Genomic DNA, 6,283 nt, shown 5'->3' on the forward strand with positions numbered 1-6,283 from the left:
TTTAGAATGATAGAAAACAATCATAATGATACATCAACCATTTTAATCTAAACGATTGCTGTCAATGTTTTGACCACTAGATAATCACTTTAAAATAAAACAAAAAGATAAACAAAATAAATACATAAATATTTAAAAGATAAAAACATCTAAAGAGGTAAAAACGTATTAAATGTAATCCTGAACATTCCGACTAAAGTATCATAATCTAATTCTAAGATCTTCAAAGTTTAATTCATTATTTATGATGATATTAGTCAGTAGCTATTACAGACATGAAGATTATATTTTCACAGAATGTTCTTTACATTATTTCTCTAGAAAACAGTCAATTACAAAAGCTGCAGGGTCACCAATGGTTACAAACAGGCTAGTGACACATTTGACAGTTTTCTTATTATTTCACATATAGTTTTATTTTTAGGCATTGTTGAATTTCTGTCATTAACATTGTAAACGTTGAAATGTTTTCCTCTATTCCAGATTAGACAGAATTATGTAATGTATCACTGCTCAAGAGTGACTCTAAGCGTGCGCACACACACACACACGGTTTCTATACATTGTGGGGACTTTCCACAGGCGTAATGGTTTTTATACTGGTCAAACAATTCTATTGCATTCCCCAGAGCCAGCCCCGGATTGGCTAATCGGGAGCACCGGGAGAATTCCCGGTGGGCCGGTCAGTTTTTTTGGCCGCGAGGGCCGGTATTGTCATGGCACGGTTAAAATATGGCTTTCCCTAGGCTGCCGTCACTCACAGCAGCCCTAATCTTTTTATTTATTATTTTATCGCAGCCCCACTCTTTTTTATTTCATATTTTTTCGCAGCCCAACTCAGAGCGCAGCCTGCAGGTTAATGATGACGTGATTATCTTTTGACTCCCTGGCCCCGCCCCCGACAGCGCCACTGCAAGTTGCTCAAAATAAAAAAACGTCAGAAATAAAAATGGATGACAGAAAGCGCAAAGGCGGCGCTGAAAAGTCCAGAATAAAAAGCAAGAAAGCTCTGGAAACTGACGCGGCCAAATGTTCTAAGAAGACCACATTTTTTCTCAAAGCAAATGAAGACGACGAGACGGCCGGTAAGCTAACGTTAAGGTATTTAGGAATAGGAGCACTACAAGATCCTAGCGGCCGTGCAAAAATATGTCTCAATAGGTGCAAGCTAGCTCATTGTTAGAGCGCCCGTCTCCTATACAGACCGACGTCGGTTCGAAGCCCGCGTTAATTAATGTTTTAGGGTTGTCCATGTTTCCTTGAAGCTACACTTATGCAAAGGAAAAGAGATGAAACAATCATTAGAAATCATTGTGAAAGAATAGTCAGATAACAGTCCAATAGTTTTATTATTTAACTAATGTTCTCATATTTGTAAAAAAATATTTGAAGTTGTAAAGCAGATGTTTATTTAAAATAAATTATAGTGTCATTAGACAGTGCAATACATTTTATTTTAATCTTTTGTAATTTATAATTTTTTCCTTATTTCAATGTTTGGATATTTATGAACACTAATTCTTAAAGAAAATAGATTCTGATACTGTCCTGTTCTAATAAATCTTCACTGTGAAGCAAAACTTAGGCTACTGTATTTTCACTGAATGACAATGAATTCAAGGCTGTAGAGAACAGTGCGCTATTGCAGACTTAGGTTTTAATTACCATTATTTTAATATAGTCAGTCGTAAACTAAAGTGGGCCGGTCTAAAGCATGAAACTCCAGGGCTGAAAATGAGTCCCAATCCGGCCCTGCGGGCCAGAGCCGTTGAGAGAGAGAGAGAGAGAGATTCATGGAGCCTTCAGATAGTTCCAGGAAATTGTGTTTTATCTTTAAATGCTTTTTTTCTTTCATTTTTATTCATTAAATGACTTACTTCTTTAAATGTGTTAAAAGGTCATCACAATTGGTCTGTTTAGCCACAGCTCCATGCACTACTAGCTTCCAGGAACTATTGAGAGGATCCATGAAACGCCATGGCTGTAAAAACACTGTTCCATTGGAGTCAATAAATCGAACCATCACACAAAACTATCTGCAATCTCAAATAAACATAATTTAGTTTGTTTAATAATCCATTTGAAATGATGTATGAGACTTTTACTAGCACACACACACGCAGCGGGTCTGTGGATGGTAAAAGCAGTGGGGCTTCTCTTTTCCATTTACACTGCTGCACATGGGAACACAGTTATTGTTGTCATCAGCAGACACAGAGGGTTGTGGGTAAATTCATAACTATTGTATTTTCATTCTACACTTATAATGAATATGACATGAGTACGGCAGTACAGTTGTGTTGACAGTTATGGCTGGTTCATGATTTATTGAGTTAATAACCTGTACAGCATAGAAAGATGTGATTCGATTTCTTTCACATAATGAGAAACTGTATGTTGTTGCTGGACATTGTGTTGTTTTTTCAGGATTCTTCTTCTGGTATTACTGCACTTTTTCTTTTTGTCATTTAACAGAATGTACAGAATCATGATGCTCTGAAATGCCATCTGCTGCACATGGAATAAAAGATGACTGCGCTGCTCTGCTGCATTGTGCTATAAAGTAAACAAACATGTCCCTTTTACAAAACTTCTGTTGTTTTAATCCTTCCGCAGACAATATACTGGTCTATAACACTATAAAACATACAGTCAATAAGATCTTAATGCAAATGTAATGATGTGGATGGTTGGCAATCATTTTCCATGTGTGCATCTGAAGGGCTTTTAAGAGACGGCCGGCGTGCTGACCGATGAAAGCACAGACAGCTTGACTCGCTCAATAGAATAATGATCATCAGTGGAGCTGTGCAACTGACATGTGTTTTACTGCCAACAGGTTGCTGGTCTCTGTCCTGGGAACAGTTTGCCGTCATTTTATTGATTGGAAAAGAGAAGCGGGCGATTCACATTACTGTCAGTGGAGTTAAACTCAACACACAGGACTTCACACGTGTTTTTATGTTCACAGTAATTGTTCTTGCTCGTGCTTAGAATGTGTCATGATGAGAGAACTTGTGGGACGTAGACCACCAACAGCACGACAGATCTCACATTTAAACTTTATATCTAAGACAAAGATGAAAGCTCACAGAGTGTGTTCGCCTCAGAAATGTCTGACAGAAGAGAAATGTTTCTTGCTTGACGTCAGTTTCTTAAATGAGCTGAAGGAGTGAAGTGAGATGGTGGAGGCAGAAGTGTGAAAGCACAATTGGGTGATAGTCTCAGGTGTCAACAGGTTTAACAATGTCAGGTTGGGTGAGAGGTGAGGACATGGACCCCTATAATGAACCAATCCAACATGAGACCAGACATCTGTACGTTCTGACTGAGAGATAAATGTATATTCAGACCGCACATGCCCGTTTTGATTTGATATCAACTAATGTTGAGTCTTTATTTTGAGATTAGATTTCATTGACACACACAGAGAGAGAGAGACGGAAAGAATAATGAATCTGTTACAGTCAAAGCACATTTACTTTTTTCCATTCTCATGTTTCTGCCTGAAATCTACATTTGATAGAGATATTTTATTTTTCCATTTCATTTGTTTATTTACATATAATTATATTTCATTCTATCTAGTTATGTATAAAGTACCTAAAAGCCACACTTGAGAAAAAGTACAAATATCTTGCCAGAAAATGACTTTGGTAGAAGTGAAAGTAGCGTTTTAGAATATGACTTGAGTAAAAGTCTTAAAGTAACAGATCAAAATTGTACTTAAGTATCAAAAGTACTTTTTATATAAAATCTACTTAAGTAATTAAAGGAAATTTGAAGGAAATTTTGTTTTAAAGGTTGAAAACACTCTGTCTCATGCTCAGTAGTTTTATTTGGAGCAACATGTTGTCACTTGCACATCGAGCTTTAAGCAATGATTGGTTCAGCATTGTCATGGTGACCGGATCGCCGACTTGTCTATTTCAGTTCTGTTTCTATGCTCTTATTTTGTAGTGATGAACATGCTAAGGGGAAATGTATCAGAGTAAAAGTAAAGATTTTGTTCAGGAAATGTAGTGGAGCGAAAGTAAAAGTCTGCAGAAATATAAAGACTCAATAATGAAGTACTGTACTTTACATTACAACACTGATTCTATATGAATGCCTTACTCAGCACCTTATTTCAATTTTAGTCTAATTTGACTCTTGTATTTCTTGTTCGTCTTTTGTTATGTGTTCAATGCTTTGGCAATATTGTAAGAACAGCAGTCATGCCAATAAAGGACCTTGAAATTGAATTGAGAGAGAGAGAGATAATAACATACTGTATGTGTGATGAGGTCGGCTTGTCTGCATGACATCACATGAACAGTGTGTGGGGGGGCGATGTGTGCATGCGTGTGTCAGACATGTTGAAGGACCAATGTTGTGTTAATGATGTTGTTTCTTTATTCTGTTTACTTACTAACCAGCTTGTCAACGTGTGTGAATCACAATACAGCAGCGTTTAGAAGAGTATTATAGACTGACAGTGATGTGTGTAAACAAGCTCAAAGAATAAGCCAGTTCCACAATGAACAATGTTAAGAGTTTAATGTACGTTCAGTTTGATTATAATGGGGATGTATCTTGTTATATAAAAACACAGTGCTTGGGGATCGCTGCTGGCGGTGCGGTGATGTCATACACTGATCGGTCTGCACAGCTGAACTGCATGCAGACTGTTGAACAGGAAGAGTTTGGAAACTCCCAAGTTTCCCAACAATCATAAAACAACACCAGTTTCGTTTTCATCCGAATGCAGTCTGAGATGGCAGAACTGCAGGAATCTCTACTGTCCTGGGTAACATTTACATTTTGACAAATTTAACAACATTATTTCAGTTTTTATAGATGTACATATTGTACCAGATACATGGAAATGATCTTTTAATACGACCCCTCCCAAAAGAAGAGGGAGCTAAAAATGTTGAAGATTTTTATCCGGTGGCCTTGACATCAATACTTGCTAAATGCATGGAAAGGGTCATCAATTATCATCTTCAGCAATTAGATGTCCTGCAAATTGCATACAAACCTCAAAGAGGGACAGAGGATGCAACGCTTACTACAGTTGATACAGTTGCTAGCCACTTAAAACAAGCAAAGGCTTATGTCTGTGTTCTCTTTATTGATTATACATCAGCTTTTAATACAATGCAGATACATTTACTTTTCGAGAGGCTTCTGGTTCTAGGTGTAAATGGTGCAATTGGATAGAGTTTTGTCAACAAATAGACCACAAGAAGTTTGCGCTCGAGGGCTGAAATCAAATACTGTGTTTTTAATACTAGAGCACCTCAAGGCTGTGTCCTGTCACCCCTGCTGTTTTCAGTTTATACAAATGGAATACAAATTCAGAGTGAGAATTGTTACTGTGAGAAATTACACTATTATGCTGATGACATGGCACTTTTATGGAAAGCCTGTGTTGAAGAGCAGGTTTCCAAATTGCAAAAAAGGTGTGAAGTGAGCTCCTTATGGATAAATGTTAGTAAGACAAAATCATTGATTTTAAATCACACAGAACCCTTAACAGAAAAAAGAAAACGTGGATCTTATGCGTAGGAAATAAAATCAGAGGTTATTCCTGCTAAGAAAAGTGAGAGAATGTTCTGTAAGTGGTCTTGCAATAACACCCTTTTGAATTGTTGCCATCTCGTCGTCGTTATAGAACAACGAAAGGAAGCAATTAAGGCAATATATCAACAAACATTTCTCTTGAATAAGGGTTAGGTGAATCGTTATGTTTTTACATTTTAATTTATGATGCTGAGGTGGATGTTGTGTATTGTATTGTGATGCTGTGTTTGTTACATTTACATTTATGCATTTGGCAGACACTTGATTTACGTTGCTTTGTAATTTACATTTGTATAAAACATGTGTGTTTGTTAATTGTATCGTTGATTGTATAGCGAGACCAAAGACAAATGTTCACCCAATGCAGTACATCTAAACTCCAGTGATGATTCAGTTTCTGTAAGGTGTGTGGGAGCGGGTGGATGACGATGAAGGTTGTCAGAGATGAAGGTGTCAAACTGAAGAATCTGACAGAGAGACTGAGGATGAAAGTGACGTCAGGTGTGATGCTTGCTGGACTGAAAGTCGTCTCTCGTCTTATTGCACTCTTCACATTGACAAAGAGGATGAGGTGTTCTCCACATGATGAACTGATGGAGTTATATTCTGTCGTACTGATCATCAATGTATCTGTTTGCTCTGTGTGGTGAAGGACTTTTACAGCCACAAAACAAGAATAACAAAAAGCTGTTGCCTTTGTAAAACTGATCTCACC

General features: G+C 37.3%; 1 long non-coding RNA gene across 1 annotated transcript; it reads left to right on the forward strand.

The window, feature by feature from the left end:
- Positions 1 to 939: 939 nt before the first annotated feature.
- LOC306898566 lies at positions 940 to 4,244 on the forward strand. The gene is made up of 3 exons (XR_013787124.1): positions 940 to 1,085; positions 2,476 to 2,563; positions 2,840 to 4,244. It is a non-coding gene; the product is annotated as an uncharacterized lncRNA (long non-coding RNA).
- Positions 4,245 to 6,283: the final 2,039 nt, after the last annotated feature.

The sequence above is a fragment of the Barbatula barbatula genome (assembly GCF_947034865.1).
Source record: "Barbatula barbatula genome assembly, chromosome: 9".
In the NCBI taxonomy this organism is placed as follows: Eukaryota; Metazoa; Chordata; class Actinopteri; order Cypriniformes; family Nemacheilidae; genus Barbatula; species Barbatula barbatula.